The following is a 23874-nucleotide window of genomic DNA, read 5'->3' on the forward strand; positions in this document are numbered from 1 at the left end:
TTAATTACTAAACTAACCTTCACTTATTTGACATGAGGAACTGGAATAATGAACTCTCCAACATCTCTATCTCCAATAGATCTTGAAAGGCATAACCCACCTCGCCAACATTTTAAAGGACCAATCTATCATAAATATAAAAACATTGGTAAGTTAAGTAAAAACATTGGTTAGTTAAGTAAGATCCCATTAAGTTGTAGTATATGCAAGAACAATTTGACACTAGTCAAATGTGCTATCTATGGAACTCCAGGATAAAAAATTTTCTACGATGTAACAATAAATAAACCTATTCAATTAGTGAAATAATGGATCTGTGTTAAAGGAGATTCACTTTAGCAATATTTTCAAGTTCTTCCACAACATGATCAAGTTCCTGCACCAACATTATACGATATCACTACTTTGACATATTAACAGACTTTGACTTTCTTTTCAGTCTTTCCAAGATTTTACTTATTAAGACATAATCTTTTTTTTATAAAAAATGAGAATAATATCATACGCTTGCTTGCTGAATCAGCTCCCTGCTCCAAAAATTTGAAGGATAAAAAAAAGACATAAAGTCCCTCCTGATCCTTATCATTAAATGCAATACAAATGACAAGAAACAAGAATAAACCTGCAAAGATGCATGCACTGAAAAATCAGGGACAAATTTTATAGTTGTGAATGATAAGTAACGTTTCAAGATTTGTGTTGATGAACCCATCCCTGCTCACTATAAACAAGATTTGTGCTAATTAACCCATCCCTTCAAGCACGAGGGCAACCTGGTCAAAATAACCAATGGCAGAGTCAGCAATATCATTATTATATAACTAAAAAGAAAAAAATAGAATTAAGAAATAAGAACACCATTTACAATTGTTGTTCAAGTCTAGAAGTTGTTTCCTTCAGCCTTTAATCTTGCAACCTATTATTCTGCCAATTGTTGTTCAAGTCTGGAAGTTGTTTCCTTCAGCTTGGACTCAACCTTTAACGAAATAAGAATGTCGTTTACAATTTCAAATTAATAATAAACATGAATTAGCAATAAGAATACCATTTCTAGATTGAATAAACCATCTGAATCAGACCGAATTACCATTTTACCCTTACATCCGAAAAGCAAATTTTGCAATATTCATCAATTCTAATGTGGGGAGTTGGAAGGATAAAAAAAGATGGGAAAAAAGGTAAATGGTTATTGTTTTGATACATTAGGCTAGTTATATTTAAAGAAACATAGATGCACATGTTTAGTGCTTAACTCATCAAATCCATTAAGTAAAAAAGCAACAACCTCATAACTTCATACAAAGCTTTGGAAGCATCAGAGGAGCTTAAAGCAGTTGCAGAACTATCATCTACTTTGCAGACAACACAATTTCCATAAAACATAGATGCCTATGTTTAGTGCTTAACCCTGCAAGTCCATCTAATAACCATTCTGACAACAAAAAATGGAAAAGTAAATCAGTATTACATTTACATTGCTTTATTTTAATTATGGAAAGCCATAAGTATAGAATGTTACCATTGCTTTATCACTGTAGAAGCACCAAACCATTGCCTTGCAAGCCCATATGCAAGTTTTATTCTTGTATCTATTGTCTATTGTTCCATTACAATTACAGATTAATGTAAGCAACATTAAATTTCATTGAATTATAAGTTTAGCCATTAAAAGCATTACATACCTGATCTATGATCTTCTCTTCGTAGAGAATTTGTGAACTAAAAATACTCATTGATGCACCCAAGCTTAATGTAGATACTACCATCTCTGGATCTATAAAAACTTGTGTGTACGACCCAAATGGAAATTTGGTGGAAAGGTAATGCTCATAATGACTGTTACAGAATCAAAGAAGATATTATTCTTGTACAGGTACTTAGGGACACAGAAGGCAACTGTTGTTGGCAAGGCTTGTGGAGAAGCTTGATGTCTGCCTGCTTGCCTGCTCTTTTTTATTTTTAAGTGAGACCCTTATTGGCTTTCTATTGACTTGAATTTAACTTTTTTTTTCAACTCAACTTTATTACTGAATACCAAACACTACATTAACATCACTTAATTAATCACATTCACTAGACAACATTAACACTAATAAATTAATTATGAGAAAGTTTATTTTTATAACAAGGTTAAACCTAACACAAGCTAACTTTATCAACCCAATAAAACCTTGGACCCACACAATACCAGTCAGACCACCATCAAAAGGAGACATAAAAGTTTTATTCCAAGTTCTTTTGCCATAATCATGGTAAAAAGAAGGGATTACCTTACTTTTATTGACATGAATTGTGGATGTAACATTTAAAAACCGATTTAATAAAAGTGTATTTTTTTGAAATAAAAGAAAAATGACAACACTTAATAAGACACCATCGTTATAGTGTAGGCGCCATGGCAGATATGCAGATCTGGACATCGGGACCCTCCCTCTATCTGTCCACTCACCCCAAAGTAGTTATACCCTTAGTCCAAATACTCCTACTACTGACCTCCTGTTTCATACCCCTCTTTTTGCAGTTATTTTATTTGTTTATAGATATATTAAAGTTTGAATAATTATCGTTATATAAAATATGACTACTCAATACAAACACAAAGGAATTAGAGAAGGAAAAGAATCTACTACACTATGCTTATATATCCAAATTTGTATTAGGTATTAATATCATGATCAATTACATTGTTCGAACTATATACATACATATGGTTATCATTTTGACCTTTAACTAAATTGCATCTCAAATGGTTAAATCTTTTTTTCTTGTGTCCCCCTTCTTAACTGATAGCAATCTCCTCAGTCAGGGTCTCTAATATTTTTATAAAAACAAAAAAAATATAGAAAGTATTATAGATATGAAATAATGAGTGAGCCAGGTTAGATTTTAGGAGAGTATAATTTGAAGGAAGTAACTAGTACCTAAGTTGCATTTGATTCTCTAATAGTAGTCGTCAATCCATGCCATGCTTTAGGGAAAACTTCATCAGTTTGAGTACCCCACCACACAGCTAACATGGGGAGGAGGTATGTGCATCATTTGGATTTCCTCATAACTGAAACGATAAAAAAAATTGTTAATATAAAGTGTTCAAAACCTTAAACAAGGGCCTACTTTATAAACCTGAAGGAAATAATTGTCTTATAGAAGTTTATACTATTGATGGAGCTACAATTATCAAATGACAGGTGGAAACTTGAAGGTTGATGATGGTGGTGTGCAAGATGACTGGTAGTGTTCAGAGACTATTTGACCCAAAACAAGATTCTGAAAGTGTTACCTTGTCAACATGTTGACTTTGTGAATTAAATAAGAAAGTGTTACCTTGTCAACATGTAAAAGTTTGTTTAACTATATTTACAAATTTTTATTAAGTAATAGGCTGAAGGATTCTTGAGGTTGAATTCTTTCTGTTGAGCTAACTGTCAAGCAACACTATGATCAAAGAAATAAAGCCCCGCTATCATAAGAGCTGGGATGAAGGCTGCAAAGATGTATGCAGGGGGGGGGACTTCTACGTTTTCCTCCTCTGGACAAATTTTATTGTCTGCTCCTAAAAGCTCCTACAAGTACATAATTTGGGAATTGAATCTTACACTTTGATACGCTCTCACTAAAACAGGATTCTGATTCATGATACAAATCAGAATCTTGGCAAAAGGGTGTGTATATAATATAGTAAATGAAGGATCAAGAAGCATGGTGAGAGGTCTAATGTAAAAGGAGCATCTATCTGAATATACTTTTATAGATTTTTTTTTGGAAAACTAGTTGCAAGTAGGAAAGAAGGAAGCATTACTTCAGTTGTTTCATAGGGTGTAAAAATGATCCTTAAGTTTGATTGGGATCTGGAGACATCAGCAGGGCATGCAGACCACGCTAGCCTCAGAAGAAATAGCGCGTCCAATGCAGCTTCTTGTGTTGCTTCTGAGCCGGTTTTGAGTGATGTCACCAAATGTGGGATGCTTAATGTTGCGGGTTTGGAGTGATGTCAACAAATGTGCGTTTAGGGCTTTTAAATATTCCTCATGGACTGTTCCTGTTGCCCATAAATCTTTTTCGATAGCAGCTGCAATAAGAGATGAAAGATCAGTGGAAAGAGATAAATTAAAGGCAATATAGCATTGTATTTTCAATTTTTACTTATTAAGATTTACCGATTATAGCTCTAACAGTCTCACTAGATGCATATTCTTGGATGGTATTGTTGGAAAAAAGAAGCTTAATAAACATTGTAGCCTGAATCGATGTATCCGTATCACCCGAACCAATCAAATCAAGCACAACCTGAACCCCTCCTCTGTGAGAGGACCTGAACTAAAAAAAAGAGCATCAGTAGACAAGAAAATTACAAGAATACCCTTGTTCTAGTTAAAAATACAAACCTTGAAGGGTAAAAAATAATGGTATAATAAGTCCCTGATGCCAAATTTATCTAAGAAACATGTATTCATAACATAAGCGCCAAATTGATCTAACAAAAATGTAAGTTCAAACTGTTTGCTAGCTGATACATAAGTCCCTAATGTCCACATAATTGGTATAATATGTGGGAAGTTCTTTTCTTCGAAAAGAAGCCAAGAAAGAAAAATACAATCCAAAATGCTGGAATCGTTCTTAGAAGAGTTTGGGAAATTATGAACTTACATATTGGTTCAAAAAAGGCAAAAAACATCATTCTTATACGATATAGCTGCCCTTGTACCTAAAATAACATCAAAATAAAAAGTAAGAAAGAAGGTAAAATGCATATCACAATCAATCTAAAGTCTAAACGCACATGTAGTTAGAAAGAAGGTAAAATGCATATCTAAACCTCATTCTGATACGATATAGCTGCCCTTGTACCGACTCAGATCTTCTCTTCGCTCAGAAGAGCCAATCACAGATTAACACACCATGTGAAGAAATCCAATTTGTTCGCTTTTCTTCTTCTTCTATCTTCTATTTTTCCTCTTCCGATCACTCTGACAAATTCATAGTTGTTTAGCTACAAACAAGAATCGCGTCGACGCTTGTTCAAAAAACATTACGAAACAAACAAACAAACAAACCCTAGAGAAATGGAAATTAAAAAGGGGGAAATCGAATAACATGAGTAAAGACTTTGTTGAGACAAACGTGAAACAAGAAATGTGGGGAGCAGAAAACCCTAAAAAAAAAAGGGGTGAACGAATTAACTGGAGATCGATTAACATCTAGAAAGAGAACATTAGCTGATAAAACCACCGAAGCCTTGTTATATGATGAACTTGGAATGATTGAAACAGAAGAGGGTAGTGATGCATAAAAGAAAATCCCCAAATTTAATAGTAAATATGCATCCAATCGGACGAACTGATACATCATCGGAATCACCAGAAGCGTTATCCAAAAACTCATACCCAGCATTTTAGTTAACTATCGATCTAAATCAAAATGGAAGAGAATGTTGCTTAATTTTTGATTGATAACTTTAAAGAAGAAGAAGAAGAAGAAGACGAAGGCCCTAGGGATTTTTCTTGCTAATTGGGAGAGGCGGGGGGGGGGGGGGGGGGGGGGGTTAATTTTTGGGATTCAATAGGCGGGTGAAATCCCTCCTTAAAAACGCGTGTTTCATTAAAATTTTATAAAGCGACACATTTAGACGACGCACATTTTATGAAAGGCGCCCTCCGCATTTCCTTTTTTTCCGTTCTGACACTAATTTTAGGGGCACGCACAAATGCGTGTCCTCTATCCTTCAAATTTTGCAAAACTGACATTATTTTTTAGGGCACGCATGAATGCGCATCCTCTATCAGCGAGTGTCATTGTTTGCGCGTCATTAAAGGGCCTTTTTCTAGTAGTGAGTATAATATGTTAAAGTTAAAAAACATAAATTTATAAGTAGAAGTAAAAATATTTTTTTAATATTTTCAATATTTGTAGCTTTAAACTGATAATAGTTTACATACAACAACATATTAAATCTAATTAATTAAGTATAATATGTTAAAAGTTAATGTCATAACTTTATAAGTAGAACTAAAGATATTATTTTAATATTGAAATTTAGTTTATTTATGGTTACACTTTAGGTTTGATATTTATTTAACCTTATTAACCAAATTATAATCATTATTAGAAAGACACTACGATTTATCACTTTTAATTATTTACAAAATATTCTTTGGGTTGTTTAAGTTAAACTAATATATATATATATATATATATATATATATATATATATATATATATATAAGTTGACCCTGTAAATGTATATTTAAATTAATAATTTAAGTATTTTATACAAATTGTTCAAAAATTGTAACTTTAAAATGATAATAGTTTAAATCCAACAATATAATAAAATTAATAAATTAAGTATAATATGTTAAAAGTTAAAAAATACATAAATTTATAAGTAAAAGTAAAGATATTTTTTAATATTGAAATTTTGTTTATATATGATTACACTTTAAGTTTGATGTTTATTTAACCTTATTAATCAACATATAATCATTATCAGAAGAAATTGAAAAGTCATGGGAGTTTCAAATGAATGTAGGGAAAGAAAAAATAAATGAGAGTTTCAAATGAGTGTGGTGAAAGGAAAAATGCTTCATTATAAGTATACTAGGCGAATGCTCGTGCGTTGCGCAGAAACACCTATATAGTTTAAGTCTTTACAAATATATGTTTTTTTTAATATAACAATAACGTTGTTGTTAAATTTGATATAATAATTCGTATACTAAATTGATATAATATATGGTTTAATGTTATTTATAGTTGTTGTTCTTGTTAATTAATTTGTTTTAATTTATTTTTTTAATGTTTTATTTCTATCATTATAATTATTTAAAACATCAAACATTATTTTTTGATTTTAAAGGTAAAAATATAATCATTTATAGAGAGTTATTTTTAATTATTGTTATTGTAAGTTATTTTAAGCTACTTATTTGAAAACTTGTAACGATTATAAAAATATCGTTAGGAAATATTTTAGTTAAATTGATATTACAATTTACTTTTTGCATTTATCACTACAATTTATCACTTATTTACAAAATATTCTTTGGTTTTTTAAGTGGAACTAAAATTTATATTTAAATTGACGTTGTAATGCACAAAACACATATATAGTTGAAGTCTTTACAAATATATGTTTTTTTAAATATAACAATAACGTTGTTGTTAAATTTGATATAATATTTCATATACTAAATTGATATAATATATTGATTATTTTGAATTATATGTTAATATGTACATCTTTTATAACTTGATAATCTCAATAGTTTGAATGACTTATATCTGCGAATTACTCATGAATAAAATTAAATATAATATATGATTTAAGGTTATTTATAGTTGTTGTTATGGTTAATTAATTTTTTAAAATTTATTTGCTTAATGTTTTAATTTCTATCATTATAATTATTTAGAAAAATCAAACATTATTTTTTATTTTAAAAGTAACAATATAATCATTTATATAGAGTTACTTTTAACTATTGTTATTGTAAGTTATTTTATGTTACTTATTTGAAAACTTTTAATAATTATAAAAATATCTTTAAAAAATATTTTAGTTAAATTGATATTAGAATTATTTTTTGCATTTATCACTACCATTTATCACATTTAACTATTTATAAAATATTCTTTGGTTTTTTAAGTGGAACTGAAATGTATATTTAAGTTGACATTGTAATGTTATATTTAAGCTAACAATTTAAGTATTTTGTCCAAACTATTCAAAAGTTGTAGCTTTAAACTGATAATGGTTTACATATAACAACATATTAAATCTAATAAATTAAGTATAATATGTTAAAAGTTAAAGACATAACTTTATAAGTAGAAGTAAGATATTATTTTAATACTGAAATTTAGTTTATATATGATTACACTTCAGGTTTGATATTTATTTAACCTAATTAACCAAATTATAATTATTCTTAGAAAGAAATTAAAAAGTCATCGAAGTTTCAAATAAATGTGGTGAAAGGAAAAATACATGAGAGTTTCAAATGAATGTGGTGTAACGAAAAATGCTTCATTTATAAGTATATAATGATAATGATGATAATCATAATCATAATCATAATGATTAAGATGAAAAAAAAACGATTGAAGGTTAATTGAAACCAGAATAATTTGTTTTAGTTTTTTTATATAAAATATAAAATAATTTTAAATTTATAATTCTTAATAGCTAAATAAAATCATAGTAATAATCTTTATATTTATATAAAAAAATGTTAACTCACACACACACACATATATATATATATATATATATATATATATATATATATATATATATATAATTAAGGTGTCTATATCATAATATAGGGTGTCTTTTTAGCTAACCATATATATATATATATATATATATATATATATATATATATATATATATATATATATATATATATATGTTCAGGTTCATTTGAGACCATGTTAATTTTGTGAGACCATGAGACCAAATCTAAAAATAACTTTAAAATGCAAAATAAAAGGAAAAATCAAAAAAAAATTTAATTATTATTTTCGGAACTTTAATTACCTAAAATAAACAAATATATAAATTTACCTTTTTTTTTTTTGAAAAATACGTGAAATATTCTAATAGAATATTACACTGTAAATATTTTAATGTGATTTTTAGAATGTTATAATATTCTGCTAGATTTGTTTCTAATATTCTATTAGAATATGTAAAAAACGTATTTTTTTTGGTATTTTTTGGAAAATATAAATTCCGAAAATAATATTTGAAAAAGAAATCGAAAATTTTCAATTATTTTGCATTTTAAAAATGTTTTTTTATCTACTAAATAAGTGGCTAAGATTGCGTCTCACGGTCTCACAAAATTAGGCCGTCTCACATGAAATTAACTATATATATATATATATATATATATATATATATATATATATATATATATATATATATATATATATATATATATATATATATATATATATATATATGAATGAGTTCTATGGAAAACAAATAACTAGGGCAACATCTACCGGAACCAATAATCAAATGACACGTGTCCATTTCTTTCTTCACAAGTAATGTATTGTGGAAGTTATTATGGAAGTGATGTGTTGTCATGTTTTCATTGGTTCAAATATGTGTTACCGTAATCATTCATTTTCCATATAACTCTTCCCTATATATATATATATATATATATATATATATATATATATATATATATATATATATATATATATATATATATATATATATATCTTATTCGGTTTAAGCAGACAATTAAAATTTAACCAAAACCAAATAGACTAAGATATTGTTACTCGTTAACCAAACCGAATTAACCGAAAATCAAATAACCCGAACCAAAAAAACCAAACATCATTTGATTCTGTTTTGGTTATTTATCGCACAGCTGCTGATAATAGCATCGTTAATAGCAAGGAGTTTTTTTTTTCATCTTATATTTAGTTTTTACTTTTACGTCAACTAGGTTCCTCAGTTTTGCAAATCTTAATGAGAAGTCAGTGCATTAAAAACGCATGGCTCCCTTGTATGTGCAAAGTCTTTGAATCAAGTTTCTTTAACATATACGTTTTTTATAAAATAAAAATAAATAAGAAGTCGATTCACCCGATTGCTATCATTGATTCAAATTTGAATGATCAGGAAAATATCTGATACATTGAATCGTTATTCATCCAATTAATTGAGAGACGGGGGGTACGTGTTTGGAAACAGTTAAGAAGAAAAAGAAAAGTAGGTGAGTCGGGTGGGTGTCTAATGTTTTGAAAATCGGATATGATATTGAATCGGTCGTATTACTAATTTACTAGTTTGAACTGTCAAACGTCGGACCAGTTGTGTTGGTCCTAAAATCCAGATTTATACATTTAGCGGATGTATGGAATTAAATCCACAGTGGGGCAATAATTAGCACCGGCCATGAGTTTGTGTGGGGTGTGCCCTTTAATAGGACCCCATAACTTTTGGAGCCCTATTCATGCTCATTTGCCTGGTAATTCTTTATAGGTAGTAGAGGTTATTTTTTATCCACTTCGCCTTATGTTCAGTCATATCTTGTATTGTAATGCAACTCATGTTATGTAAATGACAAATTTTGTTTTTGATTATCTTTTATATTAACTAATTTAAAAAAATATATATCATAGCAAATATGTCAATCCACACAATGTAAATGAATTTTTTTGGCTAAAATGTGGCTGACTTGACATCCATAATTGTGGCAAGCTTGACACCATTCTCATCAACTTAAGTTTTTAAATGAGAGTAAAGGCGATAAACCGGGCATTCATGTCATGTTTTTGTCTAACACGACACGATAAGATTATATATAACACGAACACGATTCGGTGTCATGTTTTTTAAGCTAACACGAACACAAACTAATTAAAAAACAACAAATACGACACGACACGAAAAAATAACACCAAATAACATTTTTTTATTTAATTAATATTTAATAATATATATCATGACAAATACGGAAAACACGACAAACAAACGTTAAATTGTGTCAATCTGGTGTTGAATATTGAACATGAACACAACAGAACACGACAAATTTTTTTGTATAGTTGACACGAGCACAAATTTGGATTTTTATTTTCGTCCCAATTTTGTTTTGTATCGCGTCATTAATGCCACCCTAAATGGGGGTGTTCAATGCTTAATATTATCTTTTAATCTACCCTAATAAATAATTATTATTTTTCCTAAATGTGAACTTTTCATTGAATTTGACATATATTTTTAAAAATATTAGAATTTTTTTTTTTTTTGCTTGTCATTTTGGTATTTTACTTTATTCAAATTCCATCTATTAAATGTCACCTCATATTAATTGATTTTATTAATATATTAATTGATATGTATTAATGTAATTAATAACATTCTATTTGTGAATTCATATTTCTATTAATATATTAATCAATGTATATTAATGTAGACAATTTCATATTAATTCCTTTTATTAGAATAGATTAATTAACACAAAATTATATAAATAGTCATTTTGGTTTATCAAATGTCACAAACTCAATCATTTTTATTAACACCGTTACTTTTGATCTTTTTAGATAGGAAGAACAAAATTGTTTAGAAGAGAATTATCAAATGTCTCCTAAATCAATTGTAGGAGATGAAAAATATTGTTTGGCAATGATTAGGAATATGAATTATTGGGTTTTACTAATCAATTATGCAAAATATGAATTTGAAAAAAAATCAAGTCGTGAATAATCATATCGTGAATAAGGACATCAATTATGGGAGAGATTGCAAATGAGTATTTTAGTAATTTAGTTATAATATAGCTTAAATATAATGTTTTTTAATTTTAAATATGTTAGTTACCACTTAAATAAGTATTTGAGTATATATGTGAGTTTATAAGTTTTATAAGGATATAAATGTAACTTGAAGTTTACTAAGATATAGACGTAATTATGCAACTTTATAAAGATATAACTAAAGTTCTCCTTAAAAAATGTATTTTATTTAGTTTGTCTACCTTCCGACGTAATTTTTTTTTGCGTTTCGTGCTTAATTTAATGTACATTTCATACGTATGAGTCGAGTCACATATAATAATTTTCATTCGTTAACTTTAAAAAAAAAAAAAAAACTAAATTGTCTATGGTCCTTACCTTGTGAAATATATCAATTGAACATATTTCCAATGATACTCATTTCACAATTCCCTAATCCTTATTATAAGTGTAAGAATACAAAATTCTTACCACTACTAGAATCTTGTTAGATCTAAACTCACATGCAATGATCCTTTTGTAATTTCAAGGCACCAAAGTCACAGAGACTTTATCAATGATATTACAAAACATTCCACTGGAGACTTGTTACAGAACAATTACATGGAGATGAAGTCTCACATTCAGGGTACATTCCTCTGAATATCCTTCTTGCATAAAAGATTCTAACCTACACATAGATTCTTAATATCCAACTCCCATTATGGAAACATTTCCATAATTACCATATGACTATCCATTCTAAATAGAATCCTATCTATTTTGAATTGTATCAATATGGTCCATTCATTAACATACTTCCAACGGTCCCAATCAACCAATCTTTGGTAAACCTTATATTGTCCTTGACAGTTGTTTAATATCTTCAGTCATATCCGGTTCTAGTCCCTTTTCCCTCTTAATGTGTTGGGCATTTGGAAAAATCAGAACATGCGAATATTATAGCATATGCAATCGATCCTATACCCGAAACATACATGATAAGATTCATAATGTCTTACACAAAGACATGATACTAGATCAGTCTTTTGCTAAAATATTTCCACATACAGAATTTCCTTATGTTAAATCATTTCAACATAACATTCATGTATGAACATGACTAGATTCTATTAAAATTTCAATATAAGCTTTTAGATTTGAAATGAAATATTAGTTCCTCTCCCTTAGACTTTCTATAGCAAAACAACTTTTCATCCTCTGCAACTTTGCAAATTTAAAACTTTGTTTCCTATAAATAGCATCACTAACTTGCAACACTTAACGTAATAATTGTGCTCCCACTAGCATAATAATTACATTTTTACTAACATAACAATTATGCTTCCACTAGATTTGACATGTACCCAGAAATCAGCTGGACTTCTAGAAATCAATACTTATTGACTTTCTTTCCAAAGTTCAGATTTCTGATACGAGATGTTTCGATAAGTCTTTATCTAGGCTTTTCAAACTCATACACCTTTCCTTAGATATCTCATATGTATGTCTAAACTATTTCAGAACTTACAACAATAAGTCTCGAATGTTCAGACTATTTTCCGTTTCTCACAAGTTAAACTATGAAGAGGGATGCCGTAATCATAATCGAATTTGAGAATACAATTAACACAATTGCTATCTCTTTAAATCTACTTAGTGAAAGTGTTTCCTTACAATCCTTTTATGAAGCGAAGAGAAACCTTTTCCACTTAGATTTTATGGTGTATGTATTCTTATCCATGTGAATTTGTCATAACCATAATCATAAGACAAGGTTTGTGACAATTCAAACTCATATGGACTGAACTTTTTCAATCTTAATTTCTTTCCATCTGGTAGCTTAAGGGTCCTACCGTTGCTTCCAAATTATTGCACAGCTCACCCTTACAGATTAATGTACTCTCCATTGACCAAGGTGCTTTGCCTTATGCATTCAAATGAGAACTCACAGAACTCACATGCATAGTTAACATAACTGGAATGGGCACAGAAACAAGAATATGTCAACACGATAGGTTACAAACCTCAAGTCGTGTGCTAGTGATAAACAATAGGTTTATTCTTGATTAGTTCTTGAAGCTATTCAAGATCATTAAGACTCACACTGACCTGTTGACATATAAGATTCTCTTGTCAAGAAACATTACTCGACGAACAAATATTCAAGAGTTAGTGCGGGTTCTTATCAAGAAAAATACTTCATACAATTGGTCTTAGTTGGTCTTTGTTTTAGCCAAAACATCACAACTACCAATTCCAAATGTGTAAGAGGAAGAAACATTTCTACTCCACATTTCATGAGGTGTTATAAACCTACTTAGAACATGTTACTCAAGATATAACTTGGAGTAACTGGTGTATAACTCTAAGAACCGATTTTGGAACAAAGTATGACTCATCCTTTTGATTTTAACCAGTTCAAAAATTCCCGATTCATCTCCTTAGTCATATAAATGCACTAAGGTGTCCTTAGAGGATCAATTGTGACATGATTCCATAATCATAAGGATGATCTTAAAGCATGATACTAAAGTACTCTCCTTTCCTTTTAAATTAGAGAAACTTTCATCTTTCTACCTAATTGATTCCTCTTATTCGTTGTGCTTATACTTTGAAACTTTTCAAGGTATTAGAATTATACTTAAACTTGTAAGCATAACCATATTTAGTTATTTACTAAACCATTAGTAAATCATGGCGAATAGTCTTTATCACTCTTGTGGTGGATCTGACCAATACACATCAATGTGTACTTGATCCTTAAGTCTTTCACTTGACTCACATACATATGTGAATAAGGGACTGGTCTTAATTTCCCAACGATGAAGATTCTCATTCATCACACAATACAAGTCGCATGATTCCAAGTTTCTATCCAATTGAAACTTGGGTGATGAGGATCCTTCCTTATTTGGTAAACTATGACACTTTACCATAAATGATATAACTAAGAATCAAATCCATATTCAATATTGCTATTTATAGAAATATAAACACCAATTTTCACAAATTCCATTGCAAGGAAATCATAAAATAAGACAAAATCAAAATTTTCTTTATTTATAAAATGCGGAAAAACTTATCCTTACAACGCAATTACAAATGAAAACTATGTTACTAAGTATCCCTAAGCAATCTATCATAACTCCTAAACAGCGGCTCAAAAATTTGATCATCGAACCATGCGATCAAAATCTATCTCTTCGCAACCAGACTCAGCTCACTCTTCCTTTAAACTTCATTTATTTCCTTTGATCCTACAAAACATCAAAATGTAATCTTATCACATAATGTATTAAGAATCTATAAACATGAACTTAATAGAGTTAGATAGTGGACTTACCTGAAGTAGAGTCATACATTTTGACTTTACCATCCTTGCGATCTTTCAGGTAAATATGGCAGCTTCGCATCCAATGCCCCTTCTTTTAGCAATAGAAACAAATAGAATGTTTCGGAATGGTACACTGGACAATCTCAGACTTAGCCTTTCTCTTTACCATTTGGTCAAATGGTTTGACCTTGGCAGATCCCTTTCCATTGGGAAGTGAAAACTTTTATTGACTTCCAATGTTACCATTGTCAATATCCATGGAAGTTTGGGAGATTGATCTTCCAATCAAATTTGCTTGACCAGTGTGCCAAATCATTGCTGATTCTGCACTGATTAGCAAATATGTAAGATCGATAAGGGTCACGTCGTGGTCTGTCATATAGTAATCTTTAATGAACTCACTATATAACCTAGGAAGTGATTGAAGAACCAAGTCAATAGTCAGCTTCCTCGAGACATCAACACCCCGCATTCCCAGCCTGTCAATATGTAACTTCATCTCCAAGACGTGAGCACATACAGACTTTCCATCTTCGTGTTTGTTTGCCAACAGGGCTTGAGTGACCTTGAACTTTTCAAGTCGATGAAAATGTAGGTCGGGGAGAATCACGAGAGGAGGTGGAGGAAGAGAATTATGATTTCCACTTCCACCAATGCACGACAAAGAGATTGATCTTTCACCTCGATAGCCATGTGAAATATCATATTCATTAGGAAAGCTTTTTCCAAAAGGATAAAGAAGACCACAGTTGTCAGAACTAGACATCTACAACGGAAGAAATTCAAGTACGTTGATTTAATCCTCAATATAACACCCAAATGAAATATTAAGGCTAAGATCCAACAAAATAATTCACAATTCAGAAGAGGGATGTTGTAATCCAATTGCAAATTATTTGTCGGTAGGTAAATGACAATTTACCAATTCCACCACGGAAACGAAATATAAACGAATTAAGTTTTAGATGAAATTCCTAGATCTTTTGAGACTCATTGAACTTTTCAATGGCATCTTTAATCTCGATTATGCCTTCAAGTTTGTGACTAGGATACCGAGGATCACAAACAAGGTGTGAATAACCATGAAAATTAGCTTGGTACTCTCGAAGTCATTTATCACCTAATCAATGTGTCGGTTAACCACACACGCTCCATTGATCTATGATAACCTACGAGCTACCCATTGCCATCCTTTATTAGTCCCATATTAGTATGTCGGTTAACCACACACGCTCCACTAACGACCAGTAATGTGCAATGTGCAATTTCACGGGTTAGCATCAAATTCACATTTTTCCTAAAATAACTAAGATTGGGAATTTAGAAAAACATTTAGTTACCTTTTATAATTATCATTATAATTTTTAATGAGAACTAGTGAGAGAACCCGTGGTAAACCAAGGGTCACTTTTTTGTGATATTTTTTTGTATTTGGAGTGAGCTTGGTCGTTACATCTTTTATGCTGTGAAATGATCCATTATGAACCATTTTTGGTGTCACAATGCTCCAAAAATTATGTCAAAATGATAAATGCAGGTTGGCTATTTATTTTGCTGTCAGGTTATTGTTTGATGTTATAATGATCCTTTTCTACATTAAAAATTTAATTGTTTTTGCTTATAAATATATAATAAAACTGAAACTATGGAAAATATGAAGATGTATAGAGAGATTGACAGATTAGAACCTCAAAAGGATGTGGGTGCTTATAATGTGGTTTTTTAGAACCCGAAGTCCAACAGGCGGACACAGCTTCATGTTTTAAAAAGCAAATGAGATAAGAAGAAATTAGTTAATTAATAAGAAAAAAAGATACATGCTATTGTTTAAAGATATAACAGGAAACATATTGCTATTTTTTGTGCATAAAACATTTTAAACAACGAATAAAAAAATAAACACAAATGTGCTCTTGTTGAACCTCTTAGTCCTTTTGAAGTGAAATTAAATATTATTTGATATCAAACAAATTCATAAATACAACAAAAGATTACAACAGGTTTTTTGTATATGTTCATCCCGAGTTTTACTGAATAATTACAAATTAGTGTTTATAAAGATAATGTGTTGAATTAAAGTAAGTCTATGTATGTTTTGAAAATATCATATAGTTTTACTGCTTTTTGTCATGTGTTTCTTCGTCCACTTCGCTGTGGTTTTTGTATTTCATTCATTTGGGACATGATGTTTTCTGTGTAATATCTGTGAAATGGATAGATGTTGGTTAAGTGTTGGCTATAAATAAAAAGCTATATTTTAGTCATACCTGGATGTTCTAATTGGAGGCATTTTCCTGTTTCACGTGATTTAGTAGGGGTGAAGGACTCCATATTTGTAGTGGTTTGTTGGTCCATTGTTGTCGAAGGTGTAGTTGGTGGTCTTCTAGTTGAATTGATAGTTGGTTGTGGACTTTTTATATCATTGGTTGTGGTGACTATGAAACGGATATTTTTAGTTGATGGAAGTTTTGTGCATTGTACAAAAACATTCTTTGTCAACCCTTTAAAACGTTGCAGTGGTTCCGGTAAAGTCAGTGGTCAAATTTACACACACTGGAACAATTCCCACAATCATAATAAACATGCAAACTTGGTGTCTCTTCTAAAAGTGAACTCGTGCGTGAACGACAGGGGACTATCGTATTGGAAGTAGAAGCCATTTGTCATCGTTTTGGAGGCATCACAAGAAGGCATTTACTGAAATGGAAATCCAAATTTCATTGACTTGTAACATACTTTTTATGTAATTCATATGGAACATTAGATTCTAAAAAGGTGTAGTTGAAAGTAACTATTATGATTAGTAACTAACTTATGGAGTATATATTAAATAACATTTGGAAGAGATTAATAACATACTCTATTATTGTTTTAACCCATGGATTCATTGAACGTCAAAGATAAGAAATATATTTGCAACAACAAAATTAGTCATTAATCAACTGACAATGGTATATATTCAACTAAAGCTTGTAAATAGGATAAAATTGAAAAAATGACCGTTCTATTAAAATTTATGCCTAAAGGACCATTATTGTAATTGAGTATTGATTTAGGACCAAATTAGTAAACTTATGTACACAAAACATATTCAGTGAAAGGGTTAAAGACAACTTACCAAATTTCTAAAGATCCAAGGTAGAATTGAATATTAGATTCCTTATCACAAAATGTTTATAATTTTTATATTAACATAAATTCATGAGAAACCAAAGGGTGTTAAAATGTCTAACTTGCAGAGGCAATGAAGAAAGAGAGAAAAATTGAAATTGAATATGGACAGAAATCAATATCAAATACAAAGGATAGACAACATACCTAGAAATTCAAATTGTAATTGAGTGTAGTCGGTTGAAGGCGGATACAAAGCAGAACCGTTTGTTGGCGACAAAAACGTCAAACCTAGAATGAAAACTTAAACGTATTGAGTTGGAAATGAAGAAATTTATATGAAAATGGAACAGAAAATCAATATGATATAATTGCGATATAGTATAGACGAGGTAGGCGTCTAGGAGTATGACTAAAGAAGTATTTCAAAAATCAGTAATATTTAAAGAGAAAATTTTAAATTGACATACCTTATTAATTGGAATTGTTGGATTCCTAGTTGTAAGTGCTCGAAGATAAAGACGGTGGAAACGTCAAACATAGATTTTGTAATTAAAGAAAGAACGAATTAATATGATGGTGTTGGGAATTTGCACATATTCACAAAGATTAGAGAAAGTTGTTATGTATTGAGAGCAAGAAAGAGTTCACAATTGACATACCTTATGAGTCGTAATTGTTTGAGTCCAATTTCTAAGTGCTTGGAGAAAAAGATGGTGGTTGAGAGGCTCTGAAACGAAGTAGGACTAATTAATTTTAAACTAAAACATGAATAAAGTTCAAATTTAGCACTAACTTTATGATGAACTCAACTAAAAACATAGAAAGAAAAATGATACATTTTACAAATTATAAAAATATAAACAAAAACAATAGAAGGAACAAACCCAAAAAGACGACACAAAAAAAGATGTAAACAAAAAATCAAAATCAAATAAAAACATTATATGACCTACCGAAATTCAAAAATACAACAAAGAGCACATGCTGTTTGTGGTGGTAATTGAGCACCGACGGTCAAACCCACAAAGTCGAAGACATCGCTCAAAAACACAGAAGGATTAGAAGGAATAGCAATTGAATTGAAAATCACAATATAATTGATACATTATACGACATACCATAATTCGTCATAGAAACAAATAGAAATTCGTAGCCTTCAACATACCAGAATTTGTCACAGCAATAGATAGATATTCCTAGTCTCCTTATATCATTAATGAAAATCCTGAAATAAGATTTCAGAATTCCACTTACCAAATATTAGAGTAAACATAAAAAGTTAAAGGGGTTATTTTGTCATTATTAAAGTGTTTTTAACACATTTGACTAATATACAAAGAATAAGTACTCAATTAGAAAATTATTCTTCATGATGCAAGAAATATTATGTTTTTGTTTTATTCAACTTTTGTCGCTAACATACAACACAATACAAAAAAAAAATGGTTCACTATGGGATTTCCAGGGTATTTGTTGACTCACCTTCTTTTATAATGTCAAAATTAGCATTCTTTATGATAAATGACCAATGATTCCATCTACTATTGTAAAAGCTTTAGTCTTTTTGATAAATAACCAATAATATATGGGTGGTGAGTCCTAGATTATACTAATTCTTATTTAGGGTGCATCCTTTTGAACGCTTTTGGAAGTTTCTTCAGATAACCGTATCAGGGTTTTTTTCAGTTTATGGTTGTTTTACAACTTACTTTAGTTGTCATTTGACCTTTTTGCCCCTGTGAGGCTGCGGCTTACCTGGTTTTTGTTCCAATCTTGATTGCAGTATACACCTGCTGTTGATACACTTAGATGCAAGCCAAGTTAACTACACCAGAGATTAAGATAATGACTATTTGTATAGAAATTTTACTTTGTGGTGAAAAGAGTCGTTTTGTATTTTTTTTTTGGAAATTGGCCATTAACTGTCACTGTGTGTGGGTGTTTCGGGCTAAGATATTGATTTATCTGTTTGTGTATTTTATCCCTTCTTTCATAGTTCTTTTTGTTGAAAAGAGTCGTTTTTTTGTTTATATGCAATCATTTTTTTTCTTTAACATATAGTAATAAATACAATTAGTTAAACACTTTAAGCATGCCTTTAGTCGTATTATGTATCCAATTGTATCGAATCAAATCATCCTAATATTACATTAAACGCTTTTGGTCTTAAATGAGTCAGAGGAAACTTTTGTTTATACTTGAATGAGTGAATTATTTGAGACTAAAATCTGATGGAATGGCGTTTTAACATTGAAAAGAATTTGCTCTTCTTTTCTTCACATGAATTGATGATCAACAGCATTTGTATGAGAGTGTTTTGAAATGAGAGCATAGATTCTTGTCATTACAATTTGTAAAACCTCTCTTAATCATTACATAAATAATTTGAAATAGCTTCGAGTTATTGACTCTTTGTTGGATTCACAACTTTAGGGTTAGTTGGGGTGACAAATTCTGTTCATTCTTACGATGTTCTGACCAGGAAATGGACCAGGTAGTTCTAATTCGTTCTTATATTTGACTTAACTTTTCTAGAAGTCAATGCTAATGCTTTTTTTTTCAGAATTCGACAAGCTGGAGAACCACCTTCACCCAGGGTTGCTCATGCAGCTGCTGTTGTTGGAACAATGGTTGTATTTCAGGTAACCATAATTATGAACTAAAGTGAAAAAAAGGAGATCTTTTAGCCATTTATCTGATTTTTGGTTTTTGATAAACCGATTGTGCATGATTAGGGCGGCATTGGTTGATAAAATAATAAATATTAAGATTCTTTCTCCATTTCGAGGAGGTGTCTCGCATGTGTGGACTTCCCTTTAACTTTTACTTAATTAAGTAATTAAGCTATATAGACTATTATTAAGTTGATAGCATCTAGGTTTTGGAACAATTATATATATAAAAGCCTTTATCGTTCTATTCCTCATGTCCTTGATCCATGATCTTTGTTTGTTTTCTAAACAACTATTTCTATAACTTAACTTTTACAATACTGTTAAATTGAACTAATAAATTAACAAAATAGAAGGTTATATAATAATGCAACTTTTGACATTGTTGTTGTTTTTATATGTAGGATCCTAAACATGGACACTGGTGGCTACAATTTGGATCAGGGGTGCTAATAGGATATTGGTCATCTTTTTTTATTCAGTCATCTACAAAAAGAAGCAAGTATGATACAATTTGGAGGGGAGATAGTGAACACAAGATCAGGGGGTATCACACATCAACTCAAATTGGAAGTGGCCATTTTGCAGATGAAGGTTTTGGAAAAGCTTCATACTTTAGGAATTTGCAGGTTGTTGATTGGGACAACAGTTTGCTTCCTTTAACAAATCTCCATGTATTAGCTGATAATCCAAATTGTTACAATATAAAAGCCGGAAAAAATAATGTTTGGGCGAATTGTATTTATGATGGAGGTCCAGGAAGGAAAGGAGGTTGTCAATAGAGGAAATTGCATAGTAGTAACAATATTTTTATTTACATTATTAATTCTTTCCCTCTAGAGGATTTTTGGAATTTTTTGTCTAAAAAAGATCCTTTTTTAAGTTTTATTTGTAGTAGGTTGCCATAATTAAGCCATGTTAATGAGGGCTCTTGTATATTAGCGTTAGGGGTAGTAACTGATTTTATAATGTATTATGGTTTGTATTTCGTAATGTGGTGATTTGATTTTTCATTATAACAGCAAACAATAACCTGACAACAAAATAAATAGCCTACCTTGACAACATATATAGGTGGAACTTTTGCACTTTATTCTTCAATATGCGGACATGCTAAAGTAAGCCTTTTACCAAATCAACAAACTGCTGATGAATCACTGTGTACATATAAATTCAAGCAATCTAATGATGGGAAATATTGTCTAGAGGGTTTCGTAACTTTAATTTCACAGAGTAGGAAAGACAATCAAAATCATATGACGGAGAACATACCAGGAATTGAAATTGCAATTGAGTGTAGATTATTGGAGGCGGCAACAGAAGGCGTCGTCGGAGATGTCAAACCCATATTTGAAATCCTAATTTATTGATAGAGAAGCCGTAGGAGATCTCAAATCCACACAGTCGGAAAACAGAAAAAGAAGAGGAGTCTGAAGATTTTGGAGAAACGTATAAAAACGATGATGGAGGAATATTCTCTAGACGATTTCATAACTTCAATTTCACAGAGTCGGAATATAAGAAAAAAGCAAATTCGAGATTGAAACAAAATCAATATCGAATAGAACAAAACATACCCAGACATCAAATTTCAATTGATTGTGGATGGTTGGAGGCAGCAACAACCGTTTTTTGGCAAGAAATTGAAACTTAGACAGAAAATCAAAATCGAATAGAAGAAAACATACCCAGACTTCAAATTTCAACTGATTGTAGATGGTTGGAGGCAGCAACAACCGTTTTTTGGCAAGAGAAGTTGAAATTCTAAGTTCTTGATTGATAAGGTGTAGGAGATGTCAAACCCATAATTCAAATTCGGAATTGTTGATTGAGAAGCGTATTCAGAATTCTTGATTGAGAAGCGTATGAGATGTCAAGAAGAGAAGTCTGAAGAAATGGTAGAAACTTATGGAAGCGATCATGGGGGTAAAATTTTAAAAGTGTTGATTGTTATGGAGAATTTGGAGAAACTATTGGAGAATTTGGAGAAACCTAATGTGGCGAAACTCTAAACTTCAAAAATTATAAGGCTAAATTATGAAATGCACAAAAGACACTGTTAACAAACGTTAGGACTTTTAATATATGTATATAATAATTGTCATATCCTACCCGTTCGGCTAACGACCCACCACTACTCAAGGAAGCGGTGGGTGAGAGTGGACACCCATTCAATCACCATTTTATAGGCAATTTCCTTATACCCCCCTTATAGACCAGCTTCGTAAATGAGGCTTAGTAACGGTAAGTCTGATATATATATATATATATATATATATATATATATATATATATATATATATATATATATATATATATATATTAGATTTTTAATTTTATATAGTGTAAGGGTGTAGTTTAAACCTTTAAAATACTAGGAGGTTTAATCTCTTAAATAAATTAGACTTTTAATTCAATTAAAACTTTAAACCATTCAATTATGGATTTATTAATACTCTTTTAAACAACCTTTTAATTAAAAACTTTTAATTCTAAATTTAAATTAAGAAACCAAAAGGTTGTATTTTAAACATTTAAAATACAAGGCTTTTAGAACTTAATATTTCACGATTAAAACTTTTAATCATATAGGTTTTGATGAGGATTAGGACGAAATTCCTGATTTGGCGCATTTATCTTCAAACACTAAGAACCAAGTCAACCTAGGATGGATGAATGACAGAGCACCTAAGATATATGTCCCTTAGGTATCCTTTGAATGCTAGGAATACATAAAATTCTTAAAGCAGTGAGCTTAAAACAAACTCGCTACAATTGTAAGTAACTGGAAATTCACATTATTCTTTATGTGGCCATTTTAATTCCAATGAGAATATAAACATTTCTTCAAAATAAAGTACAAATTATAAAGCATCAATGAGTTTATAAATATTTAATAAGAGGTTTTGTAACATCAAAGTATCAATAATATCATCATTTGCACACAAAATTTAAGTTTCTAATTAGGGTATGTCCTTCTATGAAGTTGAAACTACAAACAAAACTAAGTAAAATCATAAACTATTGAAACAGAATATGGAACAGGGAAGGCATTCATCTCATAAGCTATTGTTTAGAAATCAGAAACAATTCAATGATATTATTCTGAAACTAGGGTTTATCTGACACTTTAATGTTAAAGTAGAAAGATTAGAGATGTTACTTCTCAAGATATAACAGAGTAGTGACAGGGTGATCGGTGGCAAAAATGGTGATAACAAAGAATCATATCACAAATCGGTGGCAGAAATAACAATGGTGTGATTGGTGGGATCGTGGCAAGTCAAAAAGTGGTGAAACGAGGATGGAAATGGCGAGGCGGCAAGTTGATTTCTTAAGCGGAGCAACCCTAATCAATCGACGTTTGCTTTGATTTCTCGTGGTGTTGATGATTTTGAATGATAGTATGAGAGATTTGAGAGTATTAGTAGTACTAACTACTAAGGCTTTGAGGGTTTTGTTAAAGAGACGAATCATATAATTTGTCATTTCATGTAGATCGTC

General features: G+C 30.3%; 1 long non-coding RNA gene across 2 annotated transcripts; it reads right to left on the bottom strand.

The window, feature by feature from the left end:
- Positions 1 to 16529: 16529 nt before the first annotated feature.
- On the bottom strand, positions 16530 to 22291 carry LOC145100007 (uncharacterized). 2 transcript variants are annotated; one of them, XR_013704758.1, is made up of 7 exons: positions 21643 to 21929; positions 21428 to 21527; positions 18652 to 18923; positions 18166 to 18425; positions 17903 to 17986; positions 16852 to 17281; positions 16530 to 16787 (listed from the first exon to the last, which is right to left on the bottom strand). It is a non-coding gene; the product is annotated as an uncharacterized LOC145100007 (long non-coding RNA). The 2 variants fall into 2 exon arrangements; XR_013704759.1 differs by lacking the exons at positions 21428 to 21527; positions 21643 to 21929 and adding an exon at positions 22059 to 22291.
- Between the last annotated feature and the right edge of the window lie 1583 nt (positions 22292 to 23874).

Source organism: Lactuca serriola, chromosome 4, assembly GCF_051521515.1.
Source record: "Lactuca serriola cultivar US96UC23 chromosome 4, Lser_US96UC23_V15, whole genome shotgun sequence".
Lineage (NCBI taxonomy): Eukaryota > Viridiplantae > Streptophyta > Magnoliopsida > Asterales > Asteraceae > Lactuca > Lactuca serriola.